Source organism: Pristiophorus japonicus, chromosome 1 (genome assembly GCF_044704955.1).
Source record: "Pristiophorus japonicus isolate sPriJap1 chromosome 1, sPriJap1.hap1, whole genome shotgun sequence".
NCBI classification, from domain to species: domain Eukaryota; kingdom Metazoa; phylum Chordata; class Chondrichthyes; family Pristiophoridae; genus Pristiophorus; species Pristiophorus japonicus.
In genome coordinates, this window is record NC_091977.1 from 35,293,659 (window position 1) to 35,315,824 (window position 22,166).

General features: G+C 44.3%; 1 long non-coding RNA gene across 1 annotated transcript in view; it reads right to left on the reverse strand.

Moving 5' to 3' along the window:
• Positions 1–8,491: 8,491 nt before the first annotated feature.
• Positions 8,492–22,166, reverse strand: part of LOC139278396 (uncharacterized) — a 38,975-nt gene continuing 25,300 nt past the window's right edge. The window contains exons 2-4 of the long non-coding RNA XR_011596253.1: positions 13,145–13,301; positions 9,657–9,709; positions 8,492–8,607 (exon numbers count right to left, since the gene is read on the reverse strand). This is a non-coding gene — a long non-coding RNA (uncharacterized lncRNA). The remainder of the gene's footprint in view (positions 8,608–9,656; positions 9,710–13,144; positions 13,302–22,166) is intronic.

Consider the following 22,166-nt stretch of genomic DNA (forward strand, 5'->3'; position numbering starts at 1 on the left):
CGGTACCCCACTAGTCACTGCCTGCCATTCTGAAAAGTACCCATTTACTCCTACTCTTTGCTTCCTGTCTGACAACCAGTTCTCAATCCATGTCAGTACACTACCCCCAATCCCATGTGCTCTAACTTTGCACATCAATCTCTTGTGTGGGACCTTGTCGAACGCCTTCTGAAAGTCCAAATATACCACATCAACTGGTTCTCCCTTATCCACTCTACTGGAAACATCCTCAAAAAATTCCAGAAGATTTGTCAAGCATGATTTCCCTTTCACAAATCCATGCTGACTTGGACCTATCGTGTCACCTCTTTCCAAATGCACTGCTATGACATCCTTAATAATTGATTCCATCATTTTACCCACTACCGATGTCAGGCTGACCGGTCTATAATTCCCTGTTTTCTCTCTCCCTCCTTTTTTAAAAAGTGGGGTTACATTGGCTACCCTCCACTCCATAGGAACTGATCCAGAGTCAATGGAATGTTGGAAAATGACTGTCAACGCATCCACTATTTCCAAGGCCACCTCCTTAAGTACTCTGGGATGCAGTCCATCAGGCCCTGGGGATTTATCGGCCTTCAATCCCATCAATTTCCCCAACACAATTTCCCGGCTAATAAGGATTTCCCTCAGTTCCTCTTCCTTACTAGACCCCCCGACCCCTTTTATATCCGGAAGGTTGTTGGTGTCCTCCTTAGTGAATACCGAACCAAAGTACTTGTTCAATTGGTCCGCCATTTCTTTGTTCCCCGTTATGACTTCCCCTGATTCTGACTGCAGGGGACCTACGTTTGTCTTTACTAACCTTTTTCTCTTTACATATCTATAGAAACTTTTGCAATCCGTCTTAATGTTCCCTGCAAGCTTCTTCTCATACTCCATTTTCCCTGCCCTAATCAAACCCTTTGTCCTCCTCTGCTGAGTTCTAAATTTCTCCCAGTCCCCAGGTTCGCTGCTATTTCTGGCCAATTTGTATGCCACTTCCTTGGGACCGTACCACATTGTCGACAAGGCAAGTTCCATGGTCTGTGCCATAAAACTGCCCTGCCGAATAAAGTGGTTCCACATAAATCAGTGCAAACTTTTCAACCCAGGGGCAGCAGCTAAACGTAAGGGACAGCCAAAAACTGTAAACCGCACTAAAGACAGGGATTCCCAGCCAGCAGCCCCCGACTGTGGACGTGGCAGACCCACAGACTGCACCGAGAGAAGCGATGGACCGTGTTACTGGAGGAGCTATCCCCCCAATCATTTGGGACTCGGTTGCACCTCCAGCAGCCGGAGCCTTAAGAAGGACTCCCTGCACACCACGGCCAAAGACACCGTGGTCACCATCGCTCCAATTTGAATGGTTCAGCCCCGGGAATGGGACCAGCCGCAAAAGGGCACCTAAGGTCAGAGACCAGCCCGCGAGCAGGGACACCCAGCCGGTAGCCTTGGGCAACGAGGGACCCCCAGAAGGGGCAGCGGTGGACCAGCCACCAAGTGAGAATCCCCAGCCAGTCGCCCTCAACCAGGCAGAGCCCCCAGGGTAAGAAAGGAATCAGGCAGCCACCCCCAAAGGAGCGGCGTGCTGTAGCACCGGAGGGGACGTTCCCCCAATAGTGCGGGACTCAAACCCACGTCCGGTCAGGGTACTTAGGTCGGTCTGCACCGTCTAAGCCTATCACCTACCTCGCTGGACACCCAGCGGGAGAAGAAAGAAAGAAGGCTGGAATTAACTTGGCCACCCGGAGACAGGTGGCAGATGTACATATATAGTGCCATATGAATTTAAGTATGTTTAGTGAATAAGTTTAGAGTAGAGTAAGATTATCTGTGTAATGATAAGTATATGTATTATTTATCTGGGGTTAGGAAAATAATCTACCTGTGCAGCTGCTAAAAGAGGCACAGGCCGGGTAATACCCAGGAATAAGAAGAATCTACCGGTGTGGCTATTAAGGAAGCACCGGTAAGATAACAAGCAAAATGACTATGAGATAAACTTAAAAGCAGAAATCAGTCCACAAGGAACTGAATAAGACAGCCAGTCGATTAAAGATGACACTATGTCTGAAAGGAAGAGAGCTCAATTTAGAACTCGGTCACCTTTGTCCAGCTAGAGAGCTTTCTCAGGGCTCGACGATCTGTTTTATGTGCCCCTACAGGAAAGAGGACAGCATGAGAAGGATCCTATTCCTGCTCGCCTTGATCAGGATGAGCAGCAGCGAATGAGGAGACATGGATCAATCCCTCATTTACGGGTGTTGAGGAGGAAGAGCACCGATCGTAACCGCCGGGGGTGGCACCCGAGACATGGAAGAACTCGCCGTTTACGTCCACGAGGGAAGATGGCCAGGGTGGCTGGGATCTAATTCTACCCGCTACTCCAGCCAGGAAGGTTTTACCTACGGGGCGGCCTCGCTTCCATGCCCCTGGATGCGGATCATCGCTGCCCGAGTTAGTGTTACAGAGGGAAAGCGTGTGTGTTTGACTTGCAAAGGGAACATTCCCCTGGGAAGATGGTGGTGGCTCAGAAAACTCAGCAAGGACGCATAGGACCAAAAATCGGACTGGGAAAGACTTGGTAATGATATGTACCGCACCATCACGGGGACACGGGAAGGAGTAAAAGTGTGTTGGGACAAATGGTGGGAATCCGAACAAGGTATTTCTGTTTGCATGTGGGTATCAGAGAGGATTTGTCCCGCAGGTATATCGATCGCCTTCGCCAGGCAATGGCAAGATGAAGGGGAAGGGATGGGGTGGGATTCTAGTCTACACAGGTGCGCGGTCCCACACTCCCCACTCCCAATTAACGCCACTGAACTAAGAGCACACGTTAAGAAACCCCTGCCCACGACCCCGCCAATACGCACAGTAATAGAAAGGTGTCCTACCACCACCAAGGGACCTGGGAACGGATTAGTATTGGTACCGACCGAAAAGGTGTTACATCAGGGGGTACATTATGCAGTAGTTTCAGTAATTTTAAACCTTACCGAGGTACACCTGCCTGCATGGTGTCCGAAGGAAACAGAGCTGCTATACCAGGCCCTACTTAGAGACATGTTCAAGAAATTTTATGAGTTAGACTTTGGAAATGTAGACAAAGCAGACCTATACACCCTAAAAGCTAGGGACACCATGGGCTCAGGGAGACCTAGAAGGGGAATCATAAATGACGTTTTCACTACCTACAATTCAGCCTCCTCTGTGATAAATAGCCTAGATGACATAGAACTGCAAACACAGATAAACAGTTTAAAGACCCAATTGAGAAAAATCCTGAAACAGGAGAACACAGTAGTAGGATCAGAACTACACAAGGACCAGGCTATGACTGTCCATTTAGAAGAAATAGTGGCTGAACTGGAAAAATATGCACAGACAGTGAATGCCCTTATACGGGAGGATAGAAACGCTTCGGACCAGGCTGCACAAAACGAGGTGTGCATATTGTATGGGGCATGGTTGTTTGGCGAGGGCCGCAACAACCTGGAGGATTTGAAACAAGGTGTAGTCCCCTCTTGGATCAGGAACAAGCACCTCGCAGCCCTCCACCCATACAGCAATTCACTAAGCCCGTGCAAGCTCCGCCTTGCCTCTGAAGCCTACCCTGTCCCAGTAGACTGGGAAATCTAACCACACCATTATGGGAATAGTATTAAGGATGCCGGTCATGGATGGGACAGCCCGACCCGCACCGGTATATCGGGTGGAGAATATTGGAGTTATTCAGGGAGGTGCACACATTCGTTTCGCAGCGGTCCCATCCTATGTCATAAAGTGGGAGCACGCTATAACGGGTACTGACCTCTCCGGGGTGCACACGTAAAAATGTGTCCACAGTACCTAAGTGCCCGTTCAAAGTCACAGTGTGGGTTTAAAGCTGCTAGCGCACAGCCTATTAACTGCACCATGGAAGTAGTGACACAAGACCATGTCCCTCCACAGGTAACATACATAGGGGGTGGGACGTATTGTGTCACCACCTTCTGGTGTCCGGTAAGTGACAGCAGTATTTGCTTCAAACCTGAGGCATCAGTTCAAGTGGCCCAGGAACAGATTGTCCCCATTCCTCAACCCTCCACTGTCCACCTACTGTGAAGGAAAACATTACAAACCTGCAGGATTATGTTGTACATTTTGGCTATGCAATTCCCCTTTTACCCGAACATCTTACTGCTCTGCTAAAAGCTGTAATTATCTCACAAAAACACTTCTATACTCTGGAACAAAAAACCATTGAGATAGGGAAAAAGATTCTCGAGATCACCATTCTGCCTTGGTGGGACCTTTTCAGAAATATAGAAGTCCCAACCTGGATCCGAATCGCTTCCCACACTTTAGTTATTTGTCAACTTGCGATTATACTTTACTTATGGTGTCTCACTTGCTGAGTGAAACGCAGAGGCTGTCAAGTCAGGCACCAAAAGGTGTTATACGCTCCTTGGCCGAACTTGGGAATCGCGCAGGGAGGGGTGACACCATACTGCCATGTTTAATTTGTGTTTGATTTTACCTACTGTAAACCGCAGAATATCGAGTGCTGTAAGAGTGTACTTAAAAATGTTTGATTATATACTTTTAATTTACTGAACTTGAATATGTGTTTGACTATGGACCTTTCATGTTACTTGAGAATGTGTTACTATGTGTTTTCATTTTATTTTACTTAAGAGTTGTGTTTGACTGTATACCGTTACTTTACTGTGAAAATCGAGTAAAAGAGGGACATCATACCCCCTCCATGCTATAACTGAATTGTAATGATTGTATTCACCTGTAAATTGCATTGTATTTCAACGGGGGATGTACATTAACGTTTAGCTAGTATAAATGCAGGGAAGGTTGACTCTCGGGAGCAGGAATTTTGCTTATCTTGATTGACACTCAAGAGTGTGGAGTGTCAGCAGGGGGGAATGAAGGGATGCAAAATTCACAAGAAATCCCCCCCAGTGTTTGGGCTCATTCGAAAGGAAATTTAATTTGGAACTATCTACCGAAAAGTTTGGAACTCTAAAGTGCTTATGGAACAAACTACGAACTTTAATAGAATTTTGGATTTTAAAAGACAAACTCAAGGCTGTGAGCGGACCTGCGGAACTAACAGAGACAGACTGATTAAGTGAAGCTACCTGGGTGTGAGGACTAAGTTAACCTGTCTGGAAGAATGAGTATTCGAAAATCCTTCCCCCACAAGAGACATTAACATCACAAAATCACCCAGAGGTAGCTACCCATCAACATGGGTCTGGACAACCATTTCAGCATATACATCACAAAGAGGCCCAATCCAGCCTGTATGCGAAAAACTAAGCACAAAAGGACATTGCAATTACCAAACTAATATTTCCATCGGAAAACAGTTTTCGAACATCAACTCACCCAAAACATATCAACTTTTAACCAGCCCGATAAAATATTACAAAGAAGAACCAAGCCTGCCAAAATTATCCAAAGGATTTTGAAGAGATTTGGCAACAAGATGAGAACAATGAAATCGTATAACTGGCCGCTGTTTTCCAATAGAGGTTAGGTGGTTGCTTGGTAGCTACAAGGCTGCTACTACCTCAGATGTCCTACTACACCAGGTGCTATTCTGCGAGTATGTCATCACGACAAGGAGAGAAGCCAACGCGACAATTGTAAACTAACTTCTCCAGCCTCGAAGTCCTAAAGGAAGGAAGAACATCGCCATCGCGGCAGCGACCGGTCACAGTCAACGTCGTAGCAAGGGAAAAACCGCAATCTACCGTTAACTATCAAAAGGATTGGTAAGCATAGTCCCTGCCTGCCCTGAAGTCTAACCTAGCTAGAATTAGGTATTGGGAGGTGGCAGGTATAATTTTACTGCAACCCCCTTTGAATAGAAAATGTATGGTACTTTATTAGAGTAATTATAATTTTGACCTTGTACCTTTCCTTATATTGTCTTTATTAGAGTGATTATAAGTTTGACCTTGTATCTTTCCTTGTATTGTCCTTTGTTAGAGCGATTGTAAGTTTGGCCTTGTATTTTCTTACTAGAGTAATAAGCCTTATTATCTTGACTCAAATAAAACCAAAGTTCTTTGCATCAAACCAGTGTCCTTTGCACTTTTGTCACCCCCCCCCAATAAATCCAGAGTACAGAACCCAAGGGAGTGGGAGCGATTCGAACCACTCAAGTTGGTCAGAAGGGAACCTGACCCCCTCATAGAGACCACCCCCCTTACAGGCCCGGCCGGAACTCTCACACGTGGCCCAGTGGACTGAACTTTAAAAATCGCGCAGGCTATCCCCTTTAAGTGAAGGGGCGAGCCGTGGTGACGCAGTGCTGCGATGACTTCATCAGTGCTACGCCAATGACTGACAGCAGCGGCCACTCCGCCCACCCCCAACTTCCGCCCCTCTAGACTCCAAACTTCCGCTTGCCGCCCGCTTCCGCCGCCATTAAGACGGACTTCCGGTCCGCTGGAAAAAAAGCCACATAGTGGAATTTTGCTCAAGGTGCCACCGCATCCACCGCGCCAGTAAAAACAGAAACAGGGTACGTGTGCTCTGTTTCCAGGGGAGGTGGGCAATTGCGGCCCCCTTTGCTCTTACACTCTAATCACTTTGCAACAAAAGCTAACATACCATTTGCTTTCCCAATTGCTTGCTGTGCCTGCATGTTAACTTTCTGTGATTCATGTACAAGGACACCCAGGTCCCTCTGAATGCGCTACTACTTCCCAGCTTCCAGAATATTGGTTTTACCATTCCAGGGAGTTTGTGGAGCGCTAAGTCAAGCGCTCCACTTCCTTCTTGGAGCGCTAATGGTTGCTGGTGGGGCGGATACCTCACCAGCTACACACTGGACTGTGCAGCGTTGTCACATTCAAAGGGCCCTTCCCTTTCTTCAAGGGAAGGGCCATCACTGCAGGCTCTGCAATTTAGAAGTCACCTATTTGGACCACCAAGGGAGTGGCGAACCCGCGCGATCAGTCCGGCACTCAAGCAGAGTGCCGAGTTGAACGATCGCGGGCAGGAACACATGAAGAAAATGGCACCAACAAAGGTAAGTTTTTTTTACTTACCTCGGCCACCTCACCTTTAATCATCGTTCTGGTAGTGGCTGGCCGTCCAATCCACGCCTCCTGCAGCTTCCGGTGTTTTCGAGAAAGTGAATTTCAGGTCTGGGATACAAACAGGGCGATGTGTACGGTGATGACATTACGATCTCCGGGCGCAGGAGATCGGAGCACAATGCCGTAGCGCCGCCGCTAAACTTCTGCCCAATATGGCGGGAATGGTTATTAGCACTGCGCTCAGTCAAAAAAGGCATTTGCGCCTCGTTAGCGCCAATGGAAAGCGCATACGCACTCAATTTCCCCCCCTAAGTCTATTACATTAACGATTTTCCCTGGAGCAGAAAGAGGAGATTGGACAGAGATGTTCAAAATCGCAAAGGGTTTTGATAGAATAAATAAGTTGGAACTGTTTCCTGTGGCAGAAGGGTCGGTAACCAGAGGTCACAGATTTAAGGTAATTGGCTAATGCACCGGAGATGACATAAGAAAAAAAATTCCGCAATGAGATGTTATTATCTGGAATTCACCATCTGAAAGATGGAAACAGATTCAATGGTAACTTTCAAGAGGAAATTAGAGAAATACTTGAAGGGGAAGATTTTGCAGGGGTATGCCGAAAGGGCAGGGGAGTGGGACTGATCGGATAGCCCTTTCAAAGACTCGATGGAATGAATGTCCTCCTTCTGTGCTGTATTATTCTCTGATTCTATTTGTAACACTTTCAGTGGCTCTCCCGTTGTGAAAATAAATGGTTTCATGAGCCCCTTGACCAAGAAAAAAATAATCTATATCCTGGGGCCTAAGGTTAAAACACATCGAGTTTTTTTCATTTAATAGCTGAGCTATGCTAAAGAAATTGAATGTTACTTCAAATGACTGTAAGGCACATTAAAAAAGCCTCCCATGTTTCATAGACATCACTAAAGTGAAAGAAAGGTTGTTTATTAAGACATGGAATACACAGAATGCCCAACAGGTAGTTTTGAAAAGTCTTTATTTTTTGGTTCCATTTGTGTGTTGAGAACTTTTGAGTTATAAAGTGTTTCTCACTCTAGGGTAAACGTGTTCTTTTACCTTACTCAATTTGTATTCATGTACTTACACCAACCAAAATTACATTCCTCTCTTTTACTTTAAACCTAGAGCTGAGGGAGTTTACTTTCTCCTTCAAATGGAGTTCCAAGCGAGCGATGTTTCCATAAGTATTTGTATTGTAATTCCTTTTACAGAGTTGCAAAAGCAAAACAAAAATAATTAAAAGTGCAGCCAAAACAGGAGAGACGAATGGAGATCAGTGATCATCAAAGAGCACATTATACATACGGGACACTCTCTGAGTACTGAAGAAATCTTTTTAACATTCACAAGCATGCATTTTCTTTCATGTTACATCTCAAATAGAGGGTTTTCTGAAACATTTTGAATGATAAATATCGTGAAGTGGCATTGTGAATGGCCATGGCATTTCTATGATTTCCTCAATAATTTTTCAATGCTTACCTATTTATTGATTTTGTTGTAGAATTGTTGCTGCAGTGCTCAATGGCTTAACGACAGGTTAACAGGTCTGCTCAATGGAAAAATAAAATAAGCTAAACAGTGGAAATACTGAGTATTCTTTTGTATGATAAGCAATCTGATTCATATGGACTTAATAACTTTCTGTACAAAGGGGTTGAAGTCACGTTGTATAATACTGGTCACCAAGACGTTAACACAGTCACATAAAATGTATCTGTCTGCTATTTTATTGAAGGGTGAGTCCTTTTCAAGATAGATGGGCTGGCTTCATATGACTAAAATGTTGTCGACTAATATAGGACAGTGTAACTTCAACAGTGGAGGTAGTAAAAGCAGTCGATTGTGGTCAAGTGTTCATCACCCACATACCGCTGATATAACGCTGGAGTCGGAAACTAATCGAGCAGTTATACTCAGGTTACTAGGTTCAGATGAGTGCTATTCATATAATATATAACACTCTATAATCAAGCAACGCAAAACTGCGTGCAGTCATACTGGCATCCCATCCCATCATCGCTTTTCAACAACAGCTTGCATTTATATAGCACCTTTAACGTAGTAAAACAACCCAAGGTGCTTCACAGGAGTGTAATCAGACATAGAAATTGATAACGAGCCAAAGAAGGAAATATTAGGACAGGTGACCAAAAGTTAGTCAAAGTGCTCGGTTTTAAGAATTGTCTTAAAGGAAGAGAGCGAGGTGGAGAGGCGGAGAGATTTATGGAGGGAAGAACTGATAGGAAGATTCACTCTGTTTGACGCTTGCAACAAAATCATAAACATGAGCAAAAGCAAAACGAGCTGGTTGCTGGGAAACATAGAAACATAGAAAATAGGTGCAGGAGTAGGCCATTTGGCCCTTCGAGCCTGCACCATCATTCAATAAGATCATGGCTGATCATTCACCTCAGTACCCCTTTCCTGCTTTCTCTCCATACCCCTTGATCCCTTGAGCTGTAAGGGCCATATCTAACTCCCTCTTGAATATATCCAATGAACTGGCATCAACAACTCTCTGCGGTAGGGAATTCCACAGGTTAACAACACTCTATGTGAAGAAGTTTCTCCTCATCTCAGTCCTAAATGACTTACCCCTTATGCTTACACTATGTCCCCTGGTCCTGGACTTCCCCAACATCGGGATACTGGATAAGACAAAAATAGATAAAGAGGAGTTACCAGACAGACTGACGGTAATGAAAGTGGAGAAGCCATCCCGTCCGGATGGATGCATCCTAGGCTTCTGAGGAAAGCAAGGGTAGAAATCGCAGAGGTGCTGGCCATAATCTTCCAATCCTCCTTAGATACAGGAGTGGTGCCAGAGGACTGGAGGATTGCAAATGTTACATCCTTGTTCTAAAAAAGGCAGAAAGATAAATGGTTGATGGGTGTTTTTGTGACTGGAAGGCTGTTTCTAGTGGGGTTGCACAGGGCTCAGTACTAGGTACCTTTGTTTTTTGTAATATGTATCAATAATTTAGACTTGAATATAGGGGGTATGATTAAGAAGTTTGCAGATGATACAAAAATTCGGCTATTTGGTGAAGAAAAAAGCTGTAGACTGCAGGAAGATATCAATGGTCAGGTGGGCAGAATAGTGACAAATGGAAATCAATCTGGAGAAGTGTGAGGTAATGCATTTGAGGAGGGCTAACAAGGCAAGGGAATACACATTAAATGGTAGGACACTGAGAAGTGTAGAGGATCAAATGGACCTTGGAGCGCATGTTCACAGATCTTTGAAGGTAGCAGGCCAGGTAGATAAGGTAGTTAAGAAGGCATATGGAATACTTGCCTTTATTAGCCGAGGCATAGAACACAAGAGCAGGAAGGTTATGCTTGAACTGTATAAAATGCTAGTTAGGCCACAGCCAGAGTACTGTGTGCAGTTCTGGTCACCACTTTATAGGAAAGATGTGATTGCACTAAAGAGGGTACAGAGGAGATTTACTAGGATGTTGCCTGGACTGGAGAATTTTAGCTATGAGAAAATATTGGATAGGCTCTGCGATTTCTACCCTTGCTTTCCTCAGAAGCCTAGGATGCATCCATCCGGACGGGATGGCTTCTCCACTTTCAACTTTGGAACATGGAAGGCAGAGGGGCAGACCAGATTGAGGTGTATAAAATTATGAGGGGCCTAGATAGAGTGGATATGATAGACCTATTTCCCTGAGCAGAGGGGTCAACAACTAGGGGACATAGATATAAAGTTATTGGTAGAAAGTATAGAGGGGTTTTGAGGATAAGTTTTTTTACCAGCGGGTGGTGGGAGTTTGGAACTCTTTGCCTGTAAGGGTGGTAAAGGCAGAAACCATCACCACATTTAAAAAGGTATTTGAATGTGTACTTGAAGTGCCGTAACCTACAGAGCTACGGACCAAGAGCTGGAAAGGGGGATTAGGCTGGATAGCTCTTTGTTAGCCAGCATGGACATGATGGGCCGATGTGGCCTCCTTCTATGCTGTAAATTTCTGTGATTCTATGATTCTATGTTAAATCTAGCAATTATGGGTCAGTCAGTTCAGCATCGTTATGGGGGTAGCTTTTAGAAACAATAATCTGGGAGAAAATTATCAGCCACTTGGACACGCATTAATAAAAGAGAGCCAGCACGGATTTGTTAAAGGAAAATCGTGTTTGACTAACTTGATTTGAGTTTTTTGATGAGGTAACAGAGAGTGTGGATGAGGGCAGTGCAGTTGATCTTATGTATATGGACTTTCAAAAGGCGTTTGATAAAATAACACATATTACACTTGTCAGCAAAATTGAAGCCCTTGGTACAAAAGGGGCAGTAACAGCATGTATACAATATTGGCTAAGGGATAGAAAACAGAGTTGTGGTGAATGGCTGTTTTTCGGACTGGAGGGAGATATGCAGTGGTGTTCCCCAGGGTTCAGTACTAGGACTACTGCTGTTTTTGATATACATTAATAGCTTGGATTTGGGGGTACAGGGGATAATTTTGAAATTTGCAGATGACATAAAACTTGCAAGTGTAGTAAACAGTAAGGAAGTTAGTAATTGACTTCAAGAAGACACAGACTGGGCGGATATATGGCAGATGCAATTCAACGCAGAGAAGAGTGAGGTGATATATTTTGTTAGGAAGTATATGGAGAGACTATACGCACTAAATGGTACAATTTAAAAGGGGAGTGGGGGTTGATGCAAGAACAGAGAGACTTGAAGGTGCTTGTCTTTGAAGGTGGTAGGACAGGTTAACAAAGCAGTTAATAAAGCATATGGGTTCCAGGGCTTTATAGAATCATAGAATCACAGAAAGTTACAGCACGGAAGGAGGCCATTTCGACCCATCATGTCCGTGCCAGCCAACAAAGAGCTATCCAGCCTAATCCCATTTTCCAGCTCTAGGTTCGTAACCCTGCAGGTTACGGCACTTCAAGTGCACATCCAAGTACTTTTGAAATATGATGAAGGTTTCTGCCTCTACCATTCTTTCAGGCAGTAAGTTCCAGACCCCCACAACCCTCTGAGTGAAGACATTTCCCCTCAAATCCCCTCTAAACCTTCGACCAATTACTTTAAATCTATACCCCTTGGTTTTTGTCCCCTCTGTTTAAGGGAAACAGGTCCTTTCTATCCACTTTACCTTAGTCCCTCATAACTTTATACACCTCCGTCAGGCCTCTCCTCAGCCTCCTCTGTTCCAAGGAAAACAAACCCAGTCTATTCAATTATTCCTCATAGCTAAGATTCTCTAAATAGAGGCATAGAGTACAAAAGCCAGGAAATTTTGCGAAAGCACTAGTTTGGTCCCAGATGGAGTATTGTGTCCAATTCTGGGCACTACACTTTAGGAAGGATGTGTAGGCTTTGGAGAGGGTACAGAAGAGATTTACTAGAATGGTTCCAGAGATGAGGGATTACAGTTACGTGGATAGACTCGTAAACCTGGGGTTGTTCTCATTGGAGCAGAGAAGGCTAAGAGGCGATTTCATAGAGGTGTTTAAAATCATGAAGGATTTAGATACAGTAAATAAAGAGAAACTGTTTCCAGTGGTTGAAGGATAGCTAATGAGAGGGCACAGATTTAAGATGGTTGGAAAAAGAAACAAAGGAGTCAAAAAGAATCGTCTGAGTCTGGAAGTACAAAACAACATTTAAAAATGCTTAGCACCAGGAGAGGGGTCAGGTTACATGAGTACAGTGACTTAGCGCAGTCTTACTTAAATGTTCACTGCTGCATTACTGCGTTACATATCGCAGACAGACAATACATATATGCATTGCGTTGTATGCCCCCAACATTGCAGTACATCACATGAAACCAACATTTCAGTGCAATAAACTTACATTACATCACATGAAACCAACATTTCAGTGCAACAAACTTACATTACATCACATGAAACCAACATTTCAGTGCAACAAACTTACATTACATCACATGAAGCCAACATTTCAGTGCAACAAACTTACATTACATCACATGAGGCCAACATTTCAGTGCAATAAACTTACATTACATTACATGAGGCCAACATGACAGTTACAGTTACCTTACATGACATGACAGGACTGCAACACAGACCAGGGATTGTATTCAACTTACCATCCTGTGTGTGTGGGTCAGCTCCAATGCAAGTGGTGGCACGGTTGCTATCCCTGACCAGGGACAGGGCACGGATCTCTATTTTTGTCAATGGCTCTTGGGCTGTGGGTCCTTCCCCAGTACACTGCTGCTCAGCTGCTTTTACAGATGTCTTCTTCTGCAGAAAGTGAAGTAAATGAAAGTAACAATCTTCAAACCATTTAACATCGCAGACACACACACGCACACGCACACATTAAAACACTGCGTTGATCCTCTTGTCACTGTCCGAAAGCACGAATACATCGCCGTAACCTTAAGATAAATAACATCATCCATGTGACACTTGTTATGTATGCCTGCCTACAATGTTATGATGTACTGTAACACTGAATGTACCTTCACCCTGTACACACCTTACCTGTACACCAGAGGGTGCTGCTGCTGGAGACCTAGGGGTCACCTGCACACTGCAGGTAACCCAGTATAAAAGGGAGCTCACCTCTTGGTGTCTTCATTCTAGGAGTTGCAATAAAGGACTACAGTCTTCACAGTTTAAGTACCATACCCCTGCCTCGTTGAGTCATTGATACCTGCTTCACCGAGAGTTCTCCGTGGAAGATTGAAGTAGACATCAACGGAGTTCCAGTTTCGATGGAGATCGACACGGGGCGAGCCAGTCTTTGATGAGCCAGACGACCTTTGAAAAACTTTGGATCAATCCCAACCTCGTCGGTAGTTATTGTATATGTAGGCACTCTGTTAATGAGATCTCCAAAACCGAACATCCAGACTTCACCTTCCGGGCCATGGCAGGACTTCAAGTGAAGAATATCATTGAGGAAAGTGAATTCCCGACGTCTGTGGCCAAACCTGAGAGGCAAAAGTTCACCACAGCCTACCTGGAGGAGAGCGAGAAGATGGCGGCCGCACCACGAGGTGAAGAACCTAAAATCAAAATGGCCGTGACCAGACCACGAGGGGCAGCGTTGGAGGAGTGGCATGTGGCAGCGAGCGGCGAACCGGATTGGAAGGCCCCCTTAAAGGAGACTGGTAACCCAAAGAATTTAAAGGGACAGTTTCACTCTAAAGATGACAAGGACTTTAAAGCTAAAAATGTAGTTAGCAAATGCAGGTATGATAATGTAACGTTGAATTGTGATGCCGGTATAACTAATGTGAAAAGTGTAATGAATGCTTGTGTAAATGATGTTAAGAACAAGTTTCTGATGCTCAATGATGATGATAGAAATTTTAAAATGACAAATGTAACCATGTATGGAGAGACCGAGATACAAGAAAGTGATGTAAATGCTGTAAGTAACAATGTAAAGAGCGACAATAGTGTAGATGTGACTATGTATGATTGGAGCCAATGTGCCATGTATACAGGAAGTAAACTGCTTAAGGACACTGGGTTCTACAGGGACAATGTAAATGCCAGAGGAATCCCCCCATGGGAGACCCCCAGGTCCAGCGGGCTACCTGACCATGTAGCCTGGATTTTTGGGACAAATGTGATGCCCCAAGAAGGGCTCACACACACCCAGTGGGAGCAGGCCCACTGCAGGGACAGCGGTCAATAGGCAGCACAGCCACCACCACTGGCAATCTTCCCCAGATTGGGCCTACACCCCCCTGGCCACCAGGGTCAGCACCGGGAGCAAGAGGCCAGTACCCTCCAGCTTTCCTGCCAGACCCTGGGATGACCAGACTTTCATCACCAATGGAGGACAAGAGCCCACACAGTCCTGCGGCCCTGCCCACTACCACACACCAACACTTACCCACTCTACAGAGTATGTACCCTACCCACTGCACTGGCACCCCACTGAGGGATCCCACAACAGTGACACACACATGGTCTGTGTGTGATGGGGGGGGGGGGGAAATGTATGAGGCCAGCCTCAAACACAGGGTTCACACCTGGTACCCACACAACCCTCACCACAACCTCCCATAGCCCACTACTGATCTCCTCCCCAGGTCATGGCAATAAGGACTTGAAAAATGCTTAGGGGGAGTGTTGTTATGTATGCATGCCTACAATGTTCTGATGTACTGTAACACTGAATATACCTTCACCATGTACACACCTTACCTGTACACCAGAGGGTGCTGCTGGAGACCTAAGGGATACCTGCACACTGCAAGTAACCCAGTATAAAAGGGAGCTCACCTCTTGGTGTCCTCACTCTAGGAGTTGCAATAAAGGACTACAGTTTTCACAGTTTAAGTACCATACCCCTGCCTCATGGAGTCATTAACAGAGTGCCTACATATACAAAAACACTGAACCTACATTTATATGGTACATGACACATGGCGGGTACATAAATCAAATCATTACTTACTCTTGCTACGCTCACCAGGTCATTCCACCTCTTACGGCACCTTTCCCCGGTGCATACCATGGTACCTATGGAGGACACAGCCTCCCCGATCCCATCCCATATTGTATTGTACTCCTTTGCTTTCCATACCACCCTTTGTTAGCTCGGAGTGCCTCTATGTAATATTCTCGAGCAGGGCAGGCAACTCCATCTCGTCGAAGGCGGGCACACTCTTTCCTCCTGTCCTTTTCGATATTCCTGGGCTTCAACTTTTTTTTTTAACATTTCCATTATATTTATGTTGTTATGATTTTTGATTTATAAAATATGTCTTATTACTGTTCAAACTGTATAATTATTATTTATTCTGAATATTTTTTAACTCTGCAATCTGTTATTAAACCAACGAACTCTCGACTAGCTTGCTGCTCCTTCTCACTCTCTCTCCCTCGACTTCAACTCACTGCGCATGCGCGGGTGACCCCTGACCCCCAAAATCGTGGATAAAAAGCTTCTCTGGAAAAAACGGGGAAAAAAAATGCACATGCGCAGTTCAGTGCCGCACTGTCCATCGAAAAGAAAGTCGACCTGGATCGACTACAATGTTACCTCCCACCCGCTGCACACCGCTTGCATACTGCTGCTATACCGCCAAAAAGAAATCAACCAAAATTGTGGTCTTCGGTCTTGGCGGTGTGCCAGCGGATTGAAACGGTGCACTGCCAGCATACCACTGAGAAATGGGTAGACCTTATGTAATGACCAATTTCGGGCCCTTTCAGTTCGAACATGTTGTTTGACGAAAGATCGTAAGTCTCCACTTCTGACACCATGGGGCTAGACTTTCCACTTCACATCGCCCATCTATGGCCCATCTATCGCCCAAAATGGACCTCTATCGCCCATTTTGAGCAAAAAGTGTAAACTAGGCCCAAAATATCACCGGAAAAACAGACCCCCAAGTTTGCACTTTGATCGCTGAGATGATCGCCCAAATGATTGCCCACACAAGACCCATCCCAAGTTTCAGCACTGAGCTTGCACTTTGCTGGGCCGATGCAAGGCCCAAAAGAGTGCTCAAAAATAGTTGCTTTTTCAGGGCCTTAGAGAGGGAAATGGGCAATACGGATGCCATTTTTAGCCCCTGAGGAAGGGTGGAGAATTGTTCTGAGTTATTTAGAGAGTAAAATTGAAGCAAATTGTACTCAGAAATTTGGGACAGGGAATATAAATAGGTATTATCATCTTATTTATACTAAATAGATCTCATATATTGGAATTATTTAGTAAATAGCTTTTACATAGTGAAGTTATTAAATGATATTCCATGGGGAAACAGAATAAGCAAACAAATCTGTATGAGGAACCGTACGTTGTAAAACTTAGGTAACTAAGAGAGAAGGTACAAAAGTTGTAGAAATTTTTTTTTTATTAACAAAAATAATTGTTTTTTAAGAACTAATGAACAACACCCTCCCTCCAACCCCCCACACCCCGCACCAACCCACTCTTCCTTCAAAATCCCCAAAATGTTAGAAGTAGAATAAATTGAACACCTTAAAGAACAAGTGGTCATTTAAGTAATGGCAACAAGTGACCATTTCAGAAAGAATGGAAAGTGAACAGTTAACTTATGATAAAAATTGAACAAGTGAATATTTAACTATTGAATACAATTGGCCAATTCAGTAACATTAACAATAACAATAACAAGAGTATAATAAATTGATAACAGCAAGTGAACATTTTAAAACAAGTAAACTACATAGAAAAGGATTCCCCCCTCCCTACCTGCAGCCACATTTCCCTCCAGCTCCTGTCCCACCCCGTGTTCGCACCCCACCTGCCCGTTTTGGTCTCCACAGACCGACACCAAAATGTCGTGCAGAGTGGGATATCAAGACTTCCTGCCATGGTGGAGGTGACGGAGAGGAAGAGGAAGCCCGAGGCTCTACTGCCGAGTCCGGAGGAACTGTGCCCTCCGTACTTGCTTGCGTGCGAGGGGTCTCGCTGCGAGCAGACACGACACCTTGGGGTGCAGCGCCATATCCAGCCAGCAACACATGCCTTAGGGCATTGGTTGCGGCTGTCTGCTGCCGAATAGCCTCCAAGCTCTCCCTTGCAGTCAGTGACTGCTCAGAAGACCAGTTGGAGAAGCTCTGGCAGAACTCGCTCCAGGATGCTGGAAACTGGCTCCAGTTCGCAGAGAACTGGCTCCAGTTCACAGAGAATCCCTCGAATCCGTGGATAAGGTCGCGACCAATTGCGACCGTCTCCCTGCACAGGGAAATCAAGCTCTCTGTCTAGCCCTCCAAGGCAGGCAATTGCTCGCCACACTGACCAGACCTCCGTGGGGTCGGTGTTTGCAATGTGACGCACCTTGGTGTCACCACCTGCACACCGCTTGGTCCCGGTGCTTCTTCCATCTCAACCCAGATGGGCGCAGGTTGTTCCCCACCCCCCCCCCCCGCAAAAAAAACCTCTTCTTCTTCCTCCGTCTCCTCCTCCTCCTGGTGAAGCACAGCAGCAGGAGTCTCTTCTTCAGCCTCCTGCGATGGTGGAGACGGTTCAGTGGTAGTGGACTCCACTGACTCGACGACCACTTGACCTTTAATTTGATAAACAACGATTAACTATTCAAATTATTGCATTACAATTTTTCTCGAACTGAAAACATTATAATGCTTTCCATTACCACATATGCACAGGTGATCACAAGGTTTAGCATGACCTTACATGACTTCATTCGAACACCTATAGTACATCACCATTATATATCAGATCATATTATAATTGCATAACATTAGATTGTAATTGCATAACATCAAATTACATTTTAATTGCATAACATTACATGCGTACTATGATATTTTCAGTATTTACTAATGATTCACACATTGAACAATGCACATTTCTCATTGCTCACATGTCTCAAGGGTGGGTTCGGTCACACCACGGGATGTAACCGAATGGCTTTTTGGCCCCACCAAGGCCACCATGAGCTCCTCGTGAGCACTTAATGTGTGCATCATGGCAGAGCCCCGCCTGTCCTGTGTTGCTCCCAATTATTGATCGAGATCTTCTTCTGTAAATGATACGATAACATTGCACGACATAAGCAAATGGATCAGGCAATTTAAGACATTTATTTCACACTGCAACATTTAACTTTATGGGTTGTATAAATTTATTCATAATTTAGTTATGTTTAAATGTAACCAAATAACATTGCAGATTCTAGTTACTATTTAGATCATTAAATAATACATAAATATAAATTTCAACTTACTCCCGCAGCTTGCGGCACTGGTCCGGTGTTCGGGCTTCGTTAGATGCCGACGTGACCACGTCGGCAATCTCTGCCCAAATCCTCAGATATGCACGGGGTGGAGGTTTCCAATGCCCACCCCATGTCAGATCCTCCCACCTGGTGCTCACTACATTCACCAGGGCCTCATTGGCCTCCACGCTGAAAGGCTTGGCCCTACTCCTTTCAAATGATGCCTCCATTATCGATTACTATGAGATTATTCAGAACACAAAATGCTTTCTCCTCTCTCTCTCTCTCTCTCTCCCCATGACCCTCACAGAGCTTCTGAGCATGTGTGATGACTCCTGACCTCCCAAAACGCGGGAAGGAACATCAACCTGAAAAAAAAATCAACCTGCACATGCGCAGTAATGCGTTGCTAGGGAAGCTTTTTTTTTCATTTACTTCCGTTTTCTTTGGGCGATCGTGAGATCGCCGAGAAATCACATCGCCCATTTGACATCGCTGGGGTAAGGCCGAGTGGAAAATCGCAAAAAAAAAAATGGGCCTTGAGCCGGCGATCAGCACGGGCGATAGGTCCCGCATTGCTGTATCAAGGCCCATTTTTTTCGGCCTTAGCCAGAAAGTGGAAAGTCTAGCCCATGCATTTTATACTCTCTTCAACACGCTTGAACACCCTTAGTTCAACTTACCTCTATTTATTTGGGAGATCTTAAGCCATGTGGAGCTTAAGATGATGTTCCTTCACAGACCCTCTCACTCAATACAGCTCCCTATACTTCCTAGCTAGAAGGCACTATACATTATCCCGTTACTCCAGCGTGCCTCTATTTATAAAGCCCAGGTTCCCGAATGCTCTTTTAACCTCTTTCTCAACTTGGCCTGCTACCTTCAATGATTTGTGCACATATGCCCTCTGTCTCTCTGTTTCTTCACCCCCTTTAGAATTGTACCCTTTAGTTGATATTGCCTCTCCTCATTCTTCCAACCAAAATTTATCATTTAGCACTTTTCTGCGTTAAACTTCATCTGCCACATGTCTGCCCATTTCACCAGACTGTCTATGTCCTCTTGAAGTCTATCCCTATCCTCCTCACTGTTCACTACACTTCCAGGCTTTGTGTCATCTGAAAAAATTTAAATAGTGCCCTTTACACCTAAGTCCAAATCATTAACATAATTATGAAGAAAAGCAGTGGTCCTAGAACCAACCTCAGGGAACACCACTGTGTATGTTCCTCCAGTCCGAAAAACACCCGTTCACCACTACTCTCTGTTTCCTGTCACTTAGCCAAATTCGTATCCTCACTGCCACTGTCCCTTTGATTCCATGGTCTTCAACTTTGCTGGCAAGCCTACTATGTGGCACTTTATCAAATGCCTTTTGGAAGTTCATGTACCCCACATCAACCTCATCAACAAAATTTAAATAACTCAAAAATGATTTGTTATGTGGCATTTTATAACTTTAAAATAAAATACTTGAAAAACTAAGATGAAATCCACACCCATATCTTCAGTTAAAAGTTTGAGCCGTGTATAGTTGATGAAAATATCTCAACCAATTTCTGTAATGTCAGCAGGATTTTTTTGGAATATGAAGCGTAGTATTTTTGATGCATCTAGCAATATTCATACAGCAAAGACAACCCACGTTTGTACCTCACTTTTGAACTGGCTTATTCATGATTCTCTTTGAAATCTTTTGATTCAAAAGAACCTCTAAGGCAAAAAGATGTTTCATATGAATTCAAGGCACCTGTTAAGATGATGGAATTGAAATAAGTATATTGTCTCTGAAGCTATATTTTAAGGATACATTGATTTAAAAGAAAAATAGTGCCAGAAGATATGTGATATCCTAATCCTTGGTTTGCATCATGAAGAAATATATTTCTGGAATTTAATTGACCTTTTATACATTTATGCATTGAGATTCCTGTGAAGCTTGCAGTTCTATCAGGCTTTTCACTTCACGTAACAGCCCTAAAAGCGAGACTCTGAAATGCTAATGTTACTACAGCGATAGAAGATACCGGAGTCGAAATCACACAGCAATTTTTATCCTCAAATAAAGAGCCGAGGTGATTAATGCTTCAAGCAATGGCCAGGTACTTTAATCAGTGCTAAGTCCCGAAATAGAAGCTCCATGTTCCAAAAAAAACCTAGAGCCTTTAGCAAACAGCTTCCTCAGAACGTACAGCTTTCATTTCTAAGTTTCCAGAACGTTCTAGTGCTTTCTATTAAAATGCTCATAGGACACAAGGGGGTAGAAATTCAGTTTCTAACGTCACCCATTCCCGCCGGCTAATGGCGGCTAAGTACTTACCTGTCGGTGGCGAACGGGTGCCTCGGCTCACGGTAAATTTAGATAAGCGGTTCTGGTGGCGCCATGACATACCACTGCACGGTCTGCCGCCACCCACATGGTGATGTCATTGAGCTTGCAACGCCCCCTTGCCGCCACGGCTGTGAAATTGGGTAAGTACAGTGGCCTTACTGGCGGCACCTACCACCTGCCGTTAAAATCAGCATTCAGCCGGTGTCACCACCTCAAAAACGGCAGGACTGAATTTTGACCCCAAGGATGTGTGCTGAAAATCTGTGCTTGCGAACTAGTCAATTATATCATAATAAATGATTTACTGATCTGGTTTGGTCAATAGTTTATTCAAATTTATCAGCATGATTGGCTGGCTAGAGGACACTAACTCTTGGTTGAGTTAATGTTCCCGGAGTAAAACTTAACGTTGAACAGGTAGCAGCTTTATTGCATCCATGGCACATCGCTCATTGCAATGGAAATATTGTTTGATAATTGTAGTGCCTGAAGATACAGGTTCAGTTCTGGGAAATGGAGGAACTCTCTCCAAGTTGATTAAGGCTCTCAGTACTTGTCTTATGCGTTATTGAGATCTATGTTTTATTTCAGGTAAAGCTCTGCATTCAAATGTTATGGTCGTATTATTATAAATCTATGTGATCTAATGATTTTTGCTCAGGCATCAACCAACACTTACCAGCACAGTTAATTGTTTTACCACATGCTAATGAACCAAACAATCAGCCAGAAAATAGCAGGTGCTCCATCATTGACAACATTATTCAACCTATCATTTATCCAAGACCTAAGATGCTATTCTCACCTGTAATGACAAATTGAAGATACTTGCAAATGTAGACAGAGGAAAAGAGATTGCAAGATTAAAAAGAGAATGCGGAAAGTAGGAAAAGAAAATTACCGCTATAGTCGATAAGAATGATAATATTATTTTGAGGGGCATTAGAATCATTACTGCCCTGAAATTCTCATTTGTGTCCCTGGCTTCACTCATACTGGTAACAACCACGTCAAGAATGGCAATGTCCATAATGAGCTTCAAATGATGTTATTATTGCAAAAGAGCAGAAGGATCCAGTATTGAAAGCCGAACCATCC